Raw genomic sequence first — 19,887 nt, 5'->3', positions numbered from 1 at the left:
CCACCTTTAATAGATCCTCCCCTTCCCACTGAACACAGCACGCGCCCTTTCTACACTGAGTGGCCCATTAGCTAACCTACCTCAGGGCATCTCCTAATGCCGTTGTACAACCAAGTGCCTTAAGGTACGAGGGACCATTTCTTCCTCCCATTTTCATTCCATCCCTGTGGGAAGTCAACTCCACTTGCCAGCTTTCCCAGACTGGAGACACACTGTGCGGAGAATTGTATGATGCGAATATTTATGCTGGCTGTTTTCATGCATTCTTAGTTGCCTAGCAACCTAAATAGGATATTGATTGCAATTTTCCCTTTAAGTACAGCAGGCTGACGTTCCTTTGATCTTGATGTCTTGATATCATTGAATTGCATGAGGTTTCTACTTGTGATGTGAAATATCAAAATCTTATGGTAAATAAAAAGACAAGTAAAGAAAGGAAAATACGTTTCTACAAATAACAACCTCAAAAAATATACCTACTTTTTACAAAGCTCAGTTCTGATTGACTTCCCGAGGTGGCACTAAGAGGAATGTGCTGTAATATAGAGCACAAACAGTTTGGTCACCCTCACTCCAAAGAAGCACCTCCAGATTTCTCAAAGGCTGAGCTGTGATAAACAAGCGAGTGTGTCAAGAAATGCCCCACTTGGATCACACTGCAAGGTACCCGGGTCATATCCAGAGGTAAGTATTTACCAGGATAAATAACTCATTAACAGAGTGAAGCTGGCCACTGATGTGTTCTCAAGTGGGGTTGAAGTTCAGGTTGAGAAATTCTGTGGTCAGTTTTGGTGTGGAGTGCAGATTGGGCGGGCAATCAGTTGGGTATCTGCTCCACTTGCACATTTGTACGACAAGCACTTTGAAATAGTCCAAGTAGCCAAAAACCATAACGTACTACACGCAAAATGTCTCCTAAAATCTTCCCAGTGTTTCAAGGAGCTGAATGCCCTACTCCTCCTCTTGTGTTCACCTGAGAGAAGCTGAGGATCCCTTCAAATAGCACTGCAAATGGCCACCTCCCAACTCCTACGGGCGGGCTGAGATACTGGCGGTAACAATTCGTGTAGTGACCAAAATTATGTCAGGGCCCTGACAGCATCTTTTGACCCTGATTTCCATGTATTTATTGGGCCCCCACCTGCTTCGGGTAGGGTGGTGACCAGGTGGATGAAACAGATGGATCTCCAGTGGCACGTGGGCGATTTGTAAAAAAAGTTTTGTCCTGCTACCACCCTGTTTACGTCTAAAAACGGAACGGTGGTGAGACAAAAATCCCCGCCCCCAGTCTGAACATTATTGAATAACCTGTGCTGTACACAGCCTCAGCTGTACACCACGACTCCATTATTGCAATACTCCCGCACTCAGCTCCCTTTTGAATTTCTCACATTAAGCCACAGGCCTGTACTTCCTGTATGTTCCCTGTATCTGTGTCGATGAGCTGTTGAGTGAATGATGGGCTGCAGGACAAAGATTTGCAAATTGTTTCAATGTGGGTTTAAGAGAACGCAGATCCAAGTATCTGGGTAAAGGTGTATGTTTATTTGATAAAGATTGAGAACAACCCCTTTATCTCCCTGCGCATTTTTTCTTACATTGCATCAGTGACTACACTTCAAAAGTACTTCATTGTTTGTAGAGCGTTCTGGGTTATCCTGAGATCCTGAAGTCTTGAGATCATGAGGTCCTTCTTTCTTTTTGTGCCTGTAAGTTACTTACTATTTTCTCCCTGAGCTGCATACAATCCCCAGCCGAGAAGTGGCCTGGGAACCTCTTCCCCGGCCTGTGTCACTGAGGCGCTACTTCTAGCTACCAGCAGATGCTTGATAGCATGTCTGAGGTGCCCGTCCCTCCCATTCCCCTTTCTTCCTGAACTCTGCTGGTATCTCTCCATGGTAGTTTGCCCTGAAATCAGGGATTGTGTGGGGAATCACACCGGTCCCCACCTACTTGCTGACATAGCCCATTAGCGCCCCAGTCACATAGAATTACATAGTATTTACAGCACAGAATCTGGTCTGTGCCAGTGTTCATGCTCCACGCGAGCTTCCTCCCACCCTGCTTTGTCTAATCCTATCAGCATTCCCTTCTATTCCTTTCTCCCTCATGTACTTATCTAGCTTCCCCTTAAATACATCATCTCTCACTCTCCATTCTTTCAACTTTTCTTTATCCACGTTTTGCTGTGTGTGATTTGTACAATACCAGGTGATGAATGGGTACCATCCCCACCCAGCTCAAGCAAAGATATTTGGGTGGTGAGATATCAGACAAAATCCCAGACTATCATCTGCAGCAATCATTTTAATGGTAATTTACCATTAATGGTACAATGTACAATAAAATTAAAATATGATGAAAAGAAAAGCAAAATTACAAAAAGTAAAAGACCACGAAAGCAGACTGTTGTGAACTCACATCTCATACAATTTGATTGGTTCTGCCTGTGGTCATTTCAGCGACTGGACACATCAGTTCAGCCTCAGCATTAATTCTCCTGAAGCAAAGCCAATTAAGAGCATCTCGATAAACCTGGCCCATTTATTCAGGTTGACAGCTGACATCGAGCAGACTATTTCATCATTTTCTACAAGTTCTTGGGTTGACTGTAAGGTGAGAGTGGCCAGTGTGGTTCTTGTTTGTCTTTGAATGGGTACAGCAGGCGGTAACATTTATTGGATAACACACAAGGTACAGCAGTGGCTAGTACTGGACCCGAGAGCGGTGAATGCCGGGCCCTAGAAGCAGATTCGATAGGTAAGTCACTGCTGGTCAGTGAAGTGGAAGGGTCTGTCGAATGACACGACATGAGATGTCAGAGGAATGAGTCAATTTAACCAAGTACAGGATCACCCAGTTAAAAAAGGTACACGTTGAAACCTGGTAATAAGAGTTGGGTTAAAGAAAAAGAGAGAACAGAAGATCTGAGAAATTACTCAGGAAGTTCCTGAAATGAGCAGATACCACGCTCTGGCCCTCTCACAACAGAGTGCAGAGCAACAGGAGATTAAAAAGCTGGAGAAGTTAGTTGGGACAAGAAAATGTCTACGAGATAGAGGGAGATTATAGACATAAGGTATTTTGTGCTCAGGAAACTAGTCAGCCAGTGTGTCACAAAGTTAATATTAATTGGATGTTGAGTAGCTTCCCAGGAGGTACGGCTTTGCACAGAGGAGAGGTTTCAAGGACTGCTGAAGGGAACAGGACAAGAGCTGATGGTGGGTTAATGAGATAAGGAGAAATCGCACAGGACTTTCAAAGGCACATAAGTGAGGATCACCTTCGAACATAAATACAGGGTATGCAAATAATATTTTATGACACCTCCCCGGTATCGGAGAAAGGAGATGAGTTTACTAGGAAAAAGTGATATAAACAAATACCTGGCAAACTGGTGTAAAAATAATCATGTGGGAGTGTTTTCCGGTCAAAAGAGATTGATTTAGGAGAAATGGGATGCACATAAACTATAAGGCTAGTGGGGAATAGAGAGATCGCTATCAAAAATCATACAAAGCAGGGGAGGGAGAGATCAGGGATCATACACAAGAATGATCTAATGTGGTAGTTAGGGCAGTTTAGGCCTCCCCAGCCACGATCTCACCTCACCAATTGCAGGAGCTGGGGTCACCAACCCTCCAGGAATTAAAGATTAATCTCCTGGACACTGCTGTGAGCAACCAGGGAGAAAAATCATAGGGGCATTAAAAAAACGGTGTGTTTTTTCATTTTCTTTGAACAACTTTATTTGTTAGTTATAAAAATATTGGCGATGGGAAAATAGGCTGTTTGACCGGGCGGGGCAGTTGGAGACGGGAGGTTATGTGATGAAACCTCCAGGAATACGTCCAACCAGAGTTGGCAACCCTATCGGGAAACCCACTGGGCGGATCCGGCAGCCAATCCCATCGCTTACCAGCTGTCGGCGGGAGGCCTCTGGGCCACGTGATTTTCCAATGCTTCCCGCCAGGAATGGGTGGGAAGTCATCCAGCAGGATTTAAATAAGGCCCGGGAATTAAGTTACCCCAGGCCCCATTTCTGGAGCAGTGAGTGAGTTTCTAACTCACAATGCTCCTCACCTGTCGAAAACTGGCCCGGAGTTAGAATCAAGGTTGTTGCTCATTTATATTAAAAATCTTTGAATCGCGAAGTATAAAAAAATGCAAAATTATCCAGCATGCACCACTTTTACTGTAAACAATCTGCGTATCCAGGACATGCCCCTGGACTAGAGAGGCGATTGCCTTGTGGGGGCTCCTACACTGATAAAGACAATATCATTAAACTTACCACTTGATCCACCCGGGGCCCCTGACTGACGCGAGGTCCCTGGCTGACGCGAGGCCCCGTGCACGGATTACATGATCTTAACGCTGCCCTGACCTCTCCCCTCCCCAGAATGAATCACCAATTCTATGCTTTCAATACTTGGCTTTCCTCCTGGTACAGTACATATGTTTACCCCCAGTACAAGAGAAGGAATGTTGAGTATACCTAAAGCCCACATTACACAGTCCGTGTTGATACTTGTTTTATAATCAGAGTTGTTCCTTGAGCAGTCAGCCTTTTTGGGGCTATGTCAACTTTTTTTTTTAAGCTGTTGGTCAGCTTTTGCTAGATCAGTGTGTAAGCGGGGGGAGAGTTCCCCCACATCCTCCCTGCTGAATATATAGCTCTGATAGAAAGAGCCTTTTTGAAATGGCGCAAGACCTACTTCAGAGTCTTTGTGAGTTGCACATGGCAAGACGACAATACAGAAATGGTTGAAAAACAATTGGCTTGTTTCTTAAAAAAAAATCTTTCCGACTTCTCCCCCAGAACAGCCGCCACTGAGTCTGTGGGCCTGTCAGAATTTTTCTAGGCTCTGATTACACTGTCAGGTATTTTCTCAAATATAAAGCAGCTGCTCTCCCCAGTGCCAGTTAAAGACCATTTAAACATCAACACTCACATCTACAATACAAAGTGAAGGTCAAGGGCTGGAGTGGAGACAAAACAAATGAATCAATAAGGATAATTGAACAGTTTAGACCTGACTTGCTCCTTGAAGGTACAGCTCCTTTAATCTGGCTGCTTGTATTATTTTATTCGATCACCAGTGGGCTGCTGCAGTCTGTCTATCACCGTGTCTGTCTGCAATAAAGTTAAGTAACTTGCTTGTATTACAGAAAAATTTGAACTAAAAAGTTATCTCATTTTACGTAATGCAACACAAGTGTCGGGTACCGTGGAGACCTTTGAGTATCTCCAAAGGTGAATATTTTAATTCAACGAAGGGCAGCTGTGGGAGCAGCAGATTCATCCCAACCTTTTGTCCCTTCCCTTGTCCCTTGAAAGCATCGATTTCTTGTGATCCCATTGGTGCCAGATCTCACCGGGAACATGATTCAGAAACGGACCGAAATCCTGTAGTTCTGTGGGATGGCAGATTATTTGTGAAGTCACCGTCCAATTAAATTCTGATCTAATCGGGGCAAAGATCACAAACATTCTTTAGAAATGTCTCCTGGACAACATCCAGGCTTGGGCTCATAAGTGGCAAGTAACATTCGCGCCAGACAAGTGCCAGGCAATGACCATCTCCAACAAGAGAGAGTCTAACCACCTCCCCTTGACATTCAATGGCATTACCATCGCCGAATCCCCTACCAACAACCTGGGGGTCATCATTGACCAGAAACTTAACTGGACCAGCCACAGAAATACTGTGGCTACAAGAGCAGGTCAGAGGCTGGGTATTCTACGGTGAGTGACTCACCTCCTGACTCCCCAAAGCCTTTCCACCATCTACAAGGCACAAGTCAGGATTGTGATGGAATACTCTCCACTTGCTTGGATGAGTGCAGCTCCAACAATACTCAAGAAGCTCGACACCATCCAGGACAAAGCAGCCCACTTGATTGGCACCCCATCCACCACCCTAAACATTCACTCCCTTCACCACCGGCGCACCGTGGCTGCAGTGTGTACCAACCACAGGATGCACTGCAGCAACTCGCCAAGGCTTCTTCGACAGCACCTCCTAAACCCGCGACCTCTACCACCTAGAAGGACAAGGGCAGCAGGCACATGGGAACACACCACCTGCACGTTCCCCTCCAAGTCACACACCATCCCGACTAGGAAATATATCGCCGTTCCTTCATCGTCGCTGGGTCAAAATTCTGGAACTCCCTTCCTAACAGCACTGTGGGAGAAAATTCACCACACGGACTGCAGCAGTTCAAGAAGGCGGCTCACCACCACCTTCTCAAGGGCAATTAGGGATGGGCAGTAAATGAAGGAATAAAAAAAAGACAGCTCATTGCCGTAGTACAGTCCCACACACAGCCCATTGCCGTGGTACAGTCCCACACACAGCCCATTGCCGTGGTACAGTCCCACACACAGCCCATTGCAGTGGTACAGTCCCACACACAGCCCATTGCAGTGGTACAGTCCCACACACAGCCCATTGCAGTGGTACAGTCCCACACACAGCCCATTGCTGTAGTACAGTCCCACACACAGCCCATTGCCGTGGTACAGTCCCACACACAGCCCATTGCAGTGGTACAGTCCCACACACAGCCCATTGCCGTGGTACAGTCCCACACACAGCCCATTGCCGTGGTACAGTCCCACACACAGCCCATTGCAGTAGTACAGTCCCACACACAGCCCATTGCCGTGGTACAGTCCCACACACAGCCCATTGCAGTGGTACAGTCCCACACACAGCCCATTGCCGTAGTACAGTCCCACACACAGCCCATTGCCGTAGTACAGTCCCACACACAGCCCATTGCAGTGGTACAGTCCCACACACAGCCCATTGCCGTGGTACAGTCCCACACACAGCCCATTGCAGTGGTACAGTCCCACACACAGCCCATTGCCGTAGTACAGTCCCACACACAGCCCATTGCCGTGGTGCAGTCCCACACACAGCCCATTGCCGTGGTACAGTCCCACACACAGCCCATTGCTGTAGTACAGTCCCACACACAGCCCATTGCCGTGGTATAGTCCCACACACAGCCCATTGCTGTGGTACAGTCCCACACACAGCCCATTGCCGTGGTACAGTCCCACACACAGCCCATTGCCGTGGTACAGTCCCACACACAGCCCATTGCAGTGGTACAGTCCCACACACAGCCCATTGCCGTAGTACAGTCCCACACACAGCCCATTGCCGTGGTACAGTCCCACACACAGCCCATTGCAATTGGGACTAGCTTAGTGGTATAAACTGGGCGACATGGACATGTTGGGCCGAAGGGCCTGTTTCCATGTTGTAACTTCTATGATTCTATGCTGTAGTACAGTCCCACACACAGCCCATTGCTGTAGTACAGTCCCACACACAGCCCATCGCAGTGGTACAGTCCCACACACAGCCCATTGCCGTGGTACAGTCCCACACACAGCCCATTGCAGTAGTACAGTCCCACACACAGCCCATTGCCGTGGTACAGTCCCACACACAGCCCATTGCAGTGGTACAGTCCCACACACAGCCCATTGCCGTAGTACAGTCCCACACACAGCCCATTGCCGTAGTACAGTCCCACACACAGCCCATTGCAGTGGTACAGTCCCACACACAGCCCATTGCCGTGGTACAGTCCCACACACAGCCCATTGCAGTGGTACAGTCCCACACACAGCCCATTGACGTAGTACAGTCCCACACACAGCCCATTGCCGTGGTGCAGTCCCACACACAGCCCATTGCCGTGGTACAGTCCCACACACAGCCCATTGCTGTAGTACAGTCCCACACACAGCCCATTGCCGTGGTATAGTCCCACACACAGCCCATTGCTGTGGTACAGTCCCACACACAGCCCATTGCCGTGGTACAGTCCCACACACAGCCCATTGCCGTGGTACAGTCCCACACACAGCCCATTGCCGTGGTACAGTCCCACACACAGCCCATTGCCGTGGTACAGTCCCACACACAGCCCATTGCCGTGGTACAGTCCCACACACAGCCCATTGCAATTGGGACTAGCTGAGTGGTATAAACTGGGCGACATGGACATGTTGGGCCGAAGGGCCTGTTTCCATGTTGTAACTTCTATGATTCTATGCTGTAGTACAGTCCCACACACAGCCCATTGCTGTAGTACAGTCCCACACACAGCCCATCGCAGTGGTACAGTCCCACACACAGCCCATTGCAGTAGTACAGTCCCACACACAGCCCATTGCTGTGGTACAGTCCCACACACAGCCCATTGCTGTGGTACAGTCCCACACACAGCCCATTGCTGTGGTACAGTCCCACACACAGCCCATTGCTGTGGTACAGTCCCACACACAGCCCATTGCTGTGGTACAGTCCCACACACAGCCCATTGCTGTGGTACAGTCCCACACACAGCCCATTGCTGTGGTACAGTCCCACACACAGCCCATTGCTGTGGTACAGTCCCACACACAGCCCATTGCTGTAGTACAGTCCCACACACAGCCCATTGCCGTGGTACAGTCCCACACACAGCCCATTGCAGTGGTACAGTCCCACACACAGCCCATTGCAGTGGTACAGTCCCACACACAGCCCATTGCTGTGGTACAGTCCTACACACAGCCCATTGCTGTAGTACAGTCCCACACACAGCCCATTGCCGTGGTACAGTCCCACACACAGCCCATTGCCGTAGTACAGTCCCACACACAGCCCATTGCTGTGGTACAGTCCCACACACAGCCCATTGCCGTGGTACAGTCCCACACACAGCCCATTGCAGTGGTACAGTCCCACACACAGCCCATTGCTGTAGTACAGTCCCACACACAGCCCATTGCCGTGGTACAGTCCCACACACAGCCCATTGCAGTGGTACAGTCCCACACACAGCCCATTGCAGTGCTACAGTCCCACACACAGCCCATTGCCGTGGTACAGTCCCACACACAGCCCATTGCAGTGGTACAGTCCCACACACAGCCCATTGCTGTAGTACAGTCCCACACACAGCCCATTGCTGTAGTACAGTCCCACACACAGCCCATTGCAGTGGTACAGTCCCACACACAGCCCATTGCAGTGGTACAGTCCCACACACAGCCCATTGCAGTGGTACAGTCCCACACACAGCCCATTGCCGTGGTACAGTCCCACACACAGCCCATTGCCGTGGTACAGTCCCACACACAGCCCATTGCCGTGGTACAGTCCCACACACAGCCCATTGCTGTGGTACAGTCCCACACACAGCCCATTGCCGTGGTACAGTCCCACACACAGCCCATTGCAGTGGTACAGTCCCACACACACAGCCCATTGCAGTGGTACAGTCCCACACACAGCCCATTGCTGTAGTACAGTCCCACACACAGCCCATTGCTGTGGTACAGTCCCACACACAGCCCATTGCTGTGGTACAGTCCCACACACAGCCCATTGCTGTAGTACAGTCCCACACACAGCCCATTGCTGTAGTACAGTCCCACACACAGCCCATTGCTGTAGTACAGTCCCACACACAGACCATTGCAGTGGTACAGTCCCACACACAGCCCATCGCAGTGGTACGGTCCCACACACAGCCCATCGCAGTGGTACAGTCCCACACACAGCCCATTGCAGTGGTACAGTCCCACACACAGCCCATTGCTGTAGTACAGTCCCACACACAGCCCATTGCTGTAGTACAGTCCCACACACAGCCCATTGCCGTGGTACAGTCCCACACACAGCCCATTGCCGTGGTACAGTCCCACACACAGCCCATTGCCGTGGTACAGTCCCACACACAGCCCATTGCAGTGGTACAGTCCCACACACAGCCCATTGCTGTATTACAGTCCCACACACAGCCCATTGCAGTGGTACAGTCCCACACACAGCCCATTGCAGTGGTACAGTCCCACACACAGCCCATTGCTGTAGTACAGTCCCACACACAGCGCATTGCAGTGGTACAGTCCCACACACAGCCCATTGCAGTGGTACAGTCCCACACACAGCCCATTGCAGTGGTACAGTCCCACACACAGCCCATTGCTGTAGTACAGTCCCACACACAGCCCATTGCCGTGGTACAGTCCCACACACAGCCCATTGCTGTGGTACAGTCCCACACACAGCCCATTGCCGTAGTACAGTCCCACACACAGCCCATTGCCGTAGTACAGTCCCACACACAGCCCATTGCCGTAGTACAGTCCCACACACAGCCCATTGCCGTGGTACAGTCCCACACACAGCCCATTGCCGTGGTACAGTCCCACACACAGCCCATTGCTGTAGTACAGTCCCACACACAGCCCATTGCTGTAGTACAGTCCCACACACAGCCCATTGCAGTGGTACAGTCCCACACACAGCCCATTGCAGTGGTACAGTCCCACACACAGCCCATTGCAGTGGTACAGTCCCACACACAGCCCATTGCAGTGGTACAGTCCCACACACAGCCCATTGCTGTAGTACAGTCCCACACACAGCCCATTGCCGTGGTACAGTCCCACACACAGCCCATTGCCGTAGTACAGTCCCACACACAGCCCATTGCTGTGGTACAGTCCCACACACAGCCCATTGCCGTGGTACAGTCCCACACACAGCCCATTGCAGTGGTACAGTCCCACACACAGCCCATTGCTGTAGTACAGTCCCACACACAGCCCATTGCCGTGGTACAGTCCCACACACAGCCCATTGCAGTGGTACAGTCCCACACACAGCCCATTGCAGTGCTACAGTCCCACACACAGCCCATTGCCGTGGTACAGTCCCACACACAGCCCATTGCAGTGGTACAGTCCCACACACAGCCCATTGCTGTAGTACAGTCCCACACACAGCCCATTGCTGTAGTACAGTCCCACACACAGCCCATTGCAGTGGTACAGTCCCACACACAGCCCATTGCAGTGGTACAGTCCCACACACAGCCCATTGCAGTGGTACAGTCCCACACACAGCCCATTGCCGTGGTACAGTCCCACACACAGCCCATTGCCGTGGTACAGTCCCACACACAGCCCATTGCCGTGGTACAGTCCCACACACAGCCCATTGCTGTGGTACAGTCCCACACACAGCCCATTGCCGTGGTACAGTCCCACACACAGCCCATTGCAGTGGTACAGTCCCACACACAGCCCATTGCAGTGGTACAGTCCCACACACAGCCCATTGCTGTAGTACAGTCCCACACACAGCCCATTGCTGTGGTACAGTCCCACACACAGCCCATTGCTGTGGTACAGTCCCACACACAGCCCATTGCTGTAGTACAGTCCCACACACAGCCCATTGCTGTAGTACAGTCCCACACACAGCCCATTGCTGTAGTACAGTCCCACACACAGACCATTGCAGTGGTACAGTCCCACACACAGCCCATCGCAGTGGTACGGTCCCACACACAGCCCATCGCAGTGGTACAGTCCCACACACAGCCCATTGCAGTGGTACAGTCCCACACACAGCCCATTGCTGTAGTACAGTCCCACACACAGCCCATTGCTGTAGTACAGTCCCACACACAGCCCATTGCCGTGGTACAGTCCCACACACAGCCCATTGCCGTGGTACAGTCCCACACACAGCCCATTGCCGTGGTACAGTCCCACACACAGCCCATTGCAGTGGTACAGTCCCACACACAGCCCATTGCTGTATTACAGTCCCACACACAGCCCATTGCAGTGGTACAGTCCCACACACAGCCCATTGCAGTGGTACAGTCCCACACACAGCCCATTGCTGTAGTACAGTCCCACACACAGCGCATTGCAGTGGTACAGTCCCACACACAGCCCATTGCAGTGGTACAGTCCCACACACAGCCCATTGCAGTGGTACAGTCCCACACACAGCCCATTGCTGTAGTACAGTCCCACACACAGCCCATTGCCGTGGTACAGTCCCACACACAGCCCATTGCTGTGGTACAGTCCCACACACAGCCCATTGCCGTAGTACAGTCCCACACACAGCCCATTGCCGTAGTACAGTCCCACACACAGCCCATTGCCGTAGTACAGTCCCACACACAGCCCATTGCCGTGGTACAGTCCCACACACAGCCCATTGCCGTGGTACAGTCCCACACACAGCCCATTGCTGTAGTACAGTCCCACACACAGCCCATTGCTGTAGTACAGTCCCACACACAGCCCATTGCAGTGGTACAGTCCCACACACAGCCCATTGCAGTGGTACAGTCCCACACACAGCCCATTGCAGTGGTACAGTCCCACACACAGCCCATTGCAGTGGTACAGTCCCACACACAGCCCATTGCTGTAGTACAGTCCCACACACAGCCCATTGCAGTGGTACAGTCCCACACACAGCCCATTGCTGTAGTACAGTCCCACACACAGCCCATTGCTGTAGTACAGTCCCACACACAGCCCATTGCTGTGGTACAGTCCCACACACAGCCCATTGCCGTGGTACAGTCCCACACACAGCCCATTGCCGTAGTACAGTCCCACACACAGCCCATTGCCGTGGTACAGTCCCACACACAGCCCATTGCAGTGGTACAGTCCCACACACAGCCCATTGCAGTGGTACAGTCCCACACACAGCCCATTGCTGTAGTACAGTCCCACACACAGCCCATTGCAGTGGTACAGTCCCACACACAGCCCATTGCTGTAGTACAGTCCCACACACAGCCCATTGCCGTAGTACAGTCCCACACACAGCCCATTGCCGTGGTACAGTCCCACACACAGCCCATTGCCGTAGTACAGTCCCACACACAGCCCATTGCTGTGGTACAGTCCCACACACAGCCCATTGCAGTGGTACAGTCCCACACACAGCCCATTGAAGTGGTACAGTCCCACACACAGCCCATTGCAGTGGTACAGTCCCACACACAGCCCATTGCAGTGGTACAGTCCCACACACAGCCCATTGCCGTGGTACAGTCCCACACACAGCCCATTGCAGTGGTACAGTCCCACACACAGCCCATTGCCGTGGTGCAGTCCCACACACAGCCCATTGCAGTGGTACAGTCCCACACACAGCCCATTGCAGTGGTACAGTCCCACACACAGCCCATTGCCGTGGTACAGTCCCACACACAGCCCATTGCAGTGGTACAGTCCCACACACAGCCCATTGCTGTAGTACAGTCCCACACACAGCCCATTGCTGTAGTACAGTCCCACACACAGCCCATTGCAGTGGTACAGTCCCACACACAGCCCATTGCAGTGGTACAGTCCCACACACAGCCCATTGCAGTGGTACAGTCCCACACACAGCCCATTGCTGTGGTACAGTCCCACACACAGCCCATTGCCGTGGTACAGTCCCACACACAGCCCATTGCCGTGGTACAGTCCCACACACAGCCCATTGCTGTGGTACAGTCCCACACACAGCCCATTGCCGTGGTACAGTCCCACACACAGCCCATTGCAGTGGTACAGTCCCACACACAGCCCATTGCAGTGGTACAGTCCCACACACAGCCCATTGCTGTAGTACAGTCCCACACACAGCCCATTGCTGTGGTACAGTCCCACACACAGCCCATTGCTGTGGTACAGTCCCACACACAGCCCATTGCTGTAGTACAGTCCCACACACAGCCCATTGCTGTAGTACAGTCCCACACACAGCCCATTGCTGTAGTACAGTCCCACACACAGCCCATTGCAGTGGTACAGTCCCACACACAGCCCATTGCAGTGGTACAGTGCCACACACAGCCCATTGCAGTGGTACAGTCCCACACACAGCCCATTGCTGTAGTACAGTCCCACACACAGCCCATTGCTGTAGTACAGTCCCACACACAGCCCATTGCTGTAGTACAGTCCCACACACAGCCCATTGCTGTAGTACAGTCCCACACACAGCCCATTGCCGTGGTACAGTCCCACACACAGCCCATTGCCGTGGTACAGTCCCACACACAGCCCATTGCTGTAGTACAGTCCCACACACAGCCCATTGCCGTGGTACAGTCCCACACACAGCCCATTGCAGTGGTACAGTCCCACACACAGCCCATTGCAGTGGTACAGTCCCACACACAGCCCATTGCTGTAGTACAGTCCCACACACAGCCCATTGCCGTGGTACAGTCCCACACACAGCCCATTGCTGTGGTACAGTCCCACACACAGCCCATTGCAGTGGTACAGTCCCACACACAGCCCATTGCAGTGGTACAGTCCCACACACAGCCCATTGCAGTGGTACAGTCCCACACACAGCCCATCGCAGTGGTACAGTCCCACACACAGCCCATTGCTGTAGTACAGTCCCACACACAGCCCATTGCCGTGGTACAGTCCCACACACAGCCCATTGCTGTAGTACAGTCCCACACACAGCCCATTGCTGTAGTACAGTCCCACACACAGCCCATTGCAGTGGTACAGTCCCACACACAGCCCATTGCAGTGGTACAGTCCCACACACAGCCCATTGCAGTGGTACAGTCCCACACACAGCCCATTGCTGTAGTACAGTCCCACACACAGCCCATTGCTGTAGTACAGTCCCACACACAGCCCATTGCTGTAGTACAGTCCCACACACAGCCCATTGCTGTAGTACAGTCCCACACACAGCCCATTGCAGTGGTACAGTCCCACACACAGCCCATTGCTGTAGTACAGTCCCACACACAGCCCATTGCTGTAGTACAGTCCCACACACAGCCCATTGCTGTAGTACAGTCCCACACACAGCCCATTGCTGTGGTACAGTCCCACACACAGCCCATTGCTGTGGTACAGTCCCACACACAGCCCATTGCTGTAGTACAGTCCCACACACAGCCCATTGCTGTGGTACAGTCCCACACACAGCCCATTGCAGTGGTACAGTCCCACACACAGCCCATTGCTGTGGTACAGTCCCACACACAGCCCATTGCTGTAGTACAGTCCCACACACAGCCCATTGCTGTGGTACAGTCCCACACACAGCCCATTGCAGTGGTACAGTCCCACACACAGCCCATTGCTGTGGTACAGTCCCACACACAGCCCATTGCCGTAGTACAGTCCCACACACAGCCCATTGCAGTGCTTGCACTCTGGTACCTCACCCAAGTACCGCCGTTCAGTTGTCAACCTTGACAATGAGTGACTTGCTTTTCAACTGTGGAGGATATCGCAGCTTAGCCCAGGCAGTCACACATGTAATCCCGGCAGGGGTCACTGTACAGCAACAATTTGGACCTGGAACTCTGGATAGTGTCCTCCTCCTTCAACAGAGGATGCTTCCTCCGCCCCAGCTGAGATCAGCAAACTCAGCACAGACCTACATTCAACCTATCACCTACCCGATCTCTCTGGCTCCATTGCTCACTGCCAATACAGCTGAACATCGCACCAAGCAGTGGGTGTTGGAATGCACATCGCCACCCAGTGGTTGTTACATGGGAACAGGAGTAAGCCATTCAGCCCCTCGAGCCTTTGCAGGAAAAGTGGGGCCCTAATGATGCTGGCTCACAATGAGTCCATCGTCTCCTCATGTGCATTTCCCTGCATTCATCGTATCAGGCATGAGCAGGCTCAGGCCTCCATACCCAAATATACAGGGCCTCAGCACCACGTTATTGGCCTCTAGTAATAAACTTGGCTCAAGCAGTTTCCTTCTGAATGGAAGTATCAATCACTGTAAGGTTTTGCCTGTTAACCAGTTTGATGACAGATCCAATGACAGCTGCAGATAATTCTCAATGAAATTACCACACAGATTAAACCAAGCACAGCGACCTTTAGTTATTTTTACTTTTCATTATCTTGCCATTAATTCTTTTTTATAGCTCAGCAGAGATGGAGACTGTGGAATGGGACAGATATCATGCCAAAGTACATCTGCTTTTTAATCAGGCATTAGAATCTCATCAAAGCACAAAATTACTTTGATAAATTATAAACCACACATCTGGAAAGACAAGAAGACAAGTATGGAAATCAAAAGGAAGGAAAATAATCCACCTTAAGCTTTAGTCATTCAGTCTCGCCCATTTTTTTTGAGAGGAGGGAAGTTCATACAGTGTGATGAACTGTAAGGGCAGCTTTTTATTGAGGAGCCATAATGACTGGAAAATGACTGAGACTAAATTCATTCAATGGCCACAAGTGACAAGAGACTCAATCCCATCTGCCAGTACTGGATTTGAACCCCAGGTTCCATTACTGAAAGGATGGTGTCCCATAACACATTGGCCCGGAATTTCCTGGAACTTTTCGGCATAACCACGGCATAAGAGTTGCACTGTTTTTTCTGAGGAAATTCGCATCTAACGGTTTTACGTTGAAACATCACTCCGCACAAATTTCCTCGATCGTTTGCGCCACTTCCAACAGACATCCATCGAACCCCACTGCTGCTCATTTACATAGCTCTGCCCCCCATGCAAAAGACCAGCTCACACAAGTTTCCTGCATTTGTGCTGGTAATACGCTGGCATAGGTTTACCCCCCAAAATTTCGGGGCAGCAGGACCCGAAATCACTTGATATCAGCGCAAATAGAGGATTAACTGCCTTTTTCAGACTGAAGTTTTCATTTATTTTAGGAAGAAGACTCTTTTATAACTAATGATGTTGAAAAATACCATTTTTATTTCTTTCTACATAAATAATTTTAACTGTCAAATAGAAACTGCAGTGTCTGCCCATGAGATTCAAATACTCTTTCAAGTTCCCCTGCAATCTACCATAAATTTACTTAAATGAACATTCAACCCAAATACATAAATTGCAAGATCCAGAGCATTCTCCATAGAATACACTAGTGCACATTAAAGAACTGGGGCCATGAAGTTTCATTCTACCACTTGTGTTTTGCAAGTAACTAAAGCACAACTGCAAAGTTCTTAGACTCTCTTACTTCTTCATTATTATATGATTTGCTGAATTCGAGATTGATGAATTTGGTGGGAGATATTTTGCAAGACTGTATCGAAATGAATAAACTTTGGTCAAATTCAAAACTACAATTATAAAGGTGGTTTTGTGAAGCCTTGCAATCCAGTTGTAGCTACTATTCAAACCTGGTTTTCTAAAAATCCATATTTGTGCTTCCTCAATTAATTGCACCTATCAAGGGCAAACGATAAATTAAACTTTGTTCTTTACTAATCATCAAGTTTGATTATTCAAAGAAATGTAGGCTGAAGTAAAAATGTTAGCATAGTATAGTTTTGATCAATTTAATTCAGACGTGACTAAAGCAGTCATTAATTTAAGCCTCTGTCCACCCATTTCGAATATAGAAATTAAAATTCAAGATAATACCGCTGAATTTGCACTTGTTTTACACCGGTTTTTACATTAAGCTGTAGGCCAATGAGGAAATTTGAGCATAGGTTCCCGTCGGCAAGGTCGGCACAGAAACTTTAATTGTAATTTCAGTGTAAGGGAAATCCAAAAGATTCTGGGCCATTATGTCACCCAGACTCTTTCCAAGAGAGAGAGGAACACAAAGAGTGAGGGAGAAAAGCAGGAAAGAGAGGGGTGGGACAAACGTCTTCAACCCCATTGGTGTGAGAGGACTGGCATTCTGGTTTCTATTTGTGGAAGGACAGTGTTTTCTAATGCACTATCACCCATTCCTTACCTGGTTTGTCAGGGCTGAATGGAAACTTAAGCTTCAGAGAATAAAACAATACTCAACCCTTTCAACTTTCTTTCAGAGACAAGAGGCCTTCATTTTGCTGTTATGATTCCTGGGTCTGAATTCAGATCAGTCACAGTCAGACGCTGTCTAAACTGAAGAGGTGAAGACAGCTAAATTCTACACTGTGATCACTGTTCTCATTTTCTTTGAGCATGGCTCCCCATTAGGAGTGACAGGACTGGTGAGTTCACCTAACTCTTTGTGTGAGGTGGTGCATTTTTGTAGGAAGAATAAGGAGGCCACATACTCCTTGGAAAATAAGAGTCTAAATGTGATAGAGGAGCAGAGGGATCTGGGGGTACAGATACACAAATCACTAAAAGTAGCGACACAGGTTAATAATGCCATAAAAAAAGCAAACCAAGCATTGGGGTTTATTTCTAGAGGGATAGAATTGAAAAGCAGAGAACATATTTTAAACTTGTATAGCACCTTGGTTAGACCACACTTGGAGTACTGTGAACAGTTCTGGTCTCCATATTATAAAAATGATAGAGGCACTGAAGAACGTGCAAAAAAAGATTTACTATGATGATACCAAATTGAGAGGTTAAACCAATCAGGAAAGACTGTACAGGCTGTGCCTCTTTTCTCTAGAAAAGAGAAGACTGAGGGGGGACCTGAACATAGCACTTCAAAGGTCACCTGCAAAAAGAATCAGGTCAGGAAATGCAAACTAATGTGAGAAGGCCTGGTACAGGAGGGAGCTGGCCAGGACACAGGTGTGCACTATGGGGAGCTCAAGCACTCACTAATATTGTTGTTACCTGCTCTGCTTACTGGCCAAGGCTGCTGACAGCCATTGGGGCTCAGATATACAAACATATGAAAATGATGGGCAGGAAAAGACCAGCTGGTCCATCAAGCCTGTCCCACACATATGATGCCTGGAGCATCCTGACTACACACTTCCTACCCCCCCTGTCCCCCTGCCTCCAGCAGCCCTGTAACCTGAACCAGTCTTTTATCTTTTCAGATGCTGACGTGCATTTCCAGCATTTTCTGGTTTTATTTCAGATCCCTGCTTTTGTGGTTTCTTTTTATTAATAGTGTGCGTTCAATAGCCATGGTATTTTCTTCCCATCTGCAAAATCACTCTCTTGATATTCTTCTGCCAATTACTTGACCATATTTTTCTGCAGCGCTGATGTTAATTTCTAATTGTAGTATCCTTTTGTTTATTGGTTCTCCCTGGTTGCCTTGAGAAGGTGACGGTGGGCCTTCTTCTTGAACTGCTGCAGTCCATGTGGTGAAGGTGCTCCCACAATGCTGGTTAGTGATTTGATACAACCGAGTGACTTGCTAGGCCATTTCAGAGGGCAATTAAGAGTCAACCACATTGAAGTGGGACTGGAGTCATTACTTCCTTCCCTAAAGGATAATCCGACAGCTTCATGGTCATTTGACTAACACCAGCTTTTTATTCCAGATTTATTATCAGTATAATGTCAACACAACTTTTAAGTGTAAACAAAAAGCAGAAAAACTGCAGATGCTGGAAATCTGAAACAAATAGAGGAAATGCTGGAAACACTCAGGAGGTCAGACGGGATCTGTAGAGCGAACAGATAAGTTAATGTTTCGGGTCTGGACCCTTTGTCATAACCCAATCACACCCATAACACTAACTCACGTGTTCTTTTCACACGTGTTGCCTGGCCTGCCGAGTGTTTCCAGCACTTCCTGTTTTTGTTTTAACTGTCAATATTAATGCTTCATTTAATTGAAGTACACTCTCTGCTATTTATAAACAAAGTGACCTATAAGCCTGTAATTTAATCTTGAGATTCAGATGATACAAGTAAACTACTCAAAATTTGATCCCATATCTTCTACGGAAGGAAACTGCCCAGTTTTAAATAACGGTGCAAGTATTGATAGATTTTGCAGAGCTTTGCTCACTGTGGATGGTAAAGGCTTTTTGGGTAAAATGGTCTTTTCCTGTTATCGTGTTATCTTCATTTCCCGTTTTTAAATCCAGAATACAGAACCTCTAATGTACCTTCCAGCACCGTGGTCCCAGATCACGATCCTACCTTTAGTCTTCCGTCGGGTCTCTGTGAAGTGAAGAAGAAAAGGGAATTGAGTTTGTGACGGTCATCAAGTGAAAAGGACTCAGAATGTTCTAGAATTACTGCAAAAGGTCTGTTCTGCATCTTTTTACCAGAAATTTTTTTAAAGGAGTTTCTCCACCTGGACAACAGCTTAAATTGCTATAGTGCTCTTCAAAGTGCTTTACTAGGGGGAGAGGTAAGCACTGA

General features: G+C 49.2%; 1 protein-coding gene across 2 annotated transcripts in view; it reads right to left on the bottom strand.

Moving 5' to 3' along the window:
* LOC137327662 (tetraspanin-18-like) overlaps positions 1-19,887 on the bottom strand; it is a 377,857-nt gene that overhangs the window by 321,859 nt on the left and 36,111 nt on the right. For both annotated transcript variants that reach the window (XM_067993462.1, XM_067993463.1), the window contains exon 2: positions 19,629-19,683. The gene's annotated coding sequence lies outside the window, so the exon portion shown is untranslated. The remainder of the gene's footprint in view (positions 1-19,628; positions 19,684-19,887) is intronic.

This window comes from Heptranchias perlo, chromosome 12 (genome assembly GCF_035084215.1).
Source record: "Heptranchias perlo isolate sHepPer1 chromosome 12, sHepPer1.hap1, whole genome shotgun sequence".
NCBI classification, from domain to species: Eukaryota; Metazoa; Chordata; class Chondrichthyes; order Hexanchiformes; family Hexanchidae; genus Heptranchias; species Heptranchias perlo.
The sequence above is the reverse complement of the archived record's forward strand: the minus strand, read 5'-3'. Positions and strand labels throughout refer to the sequence as shown.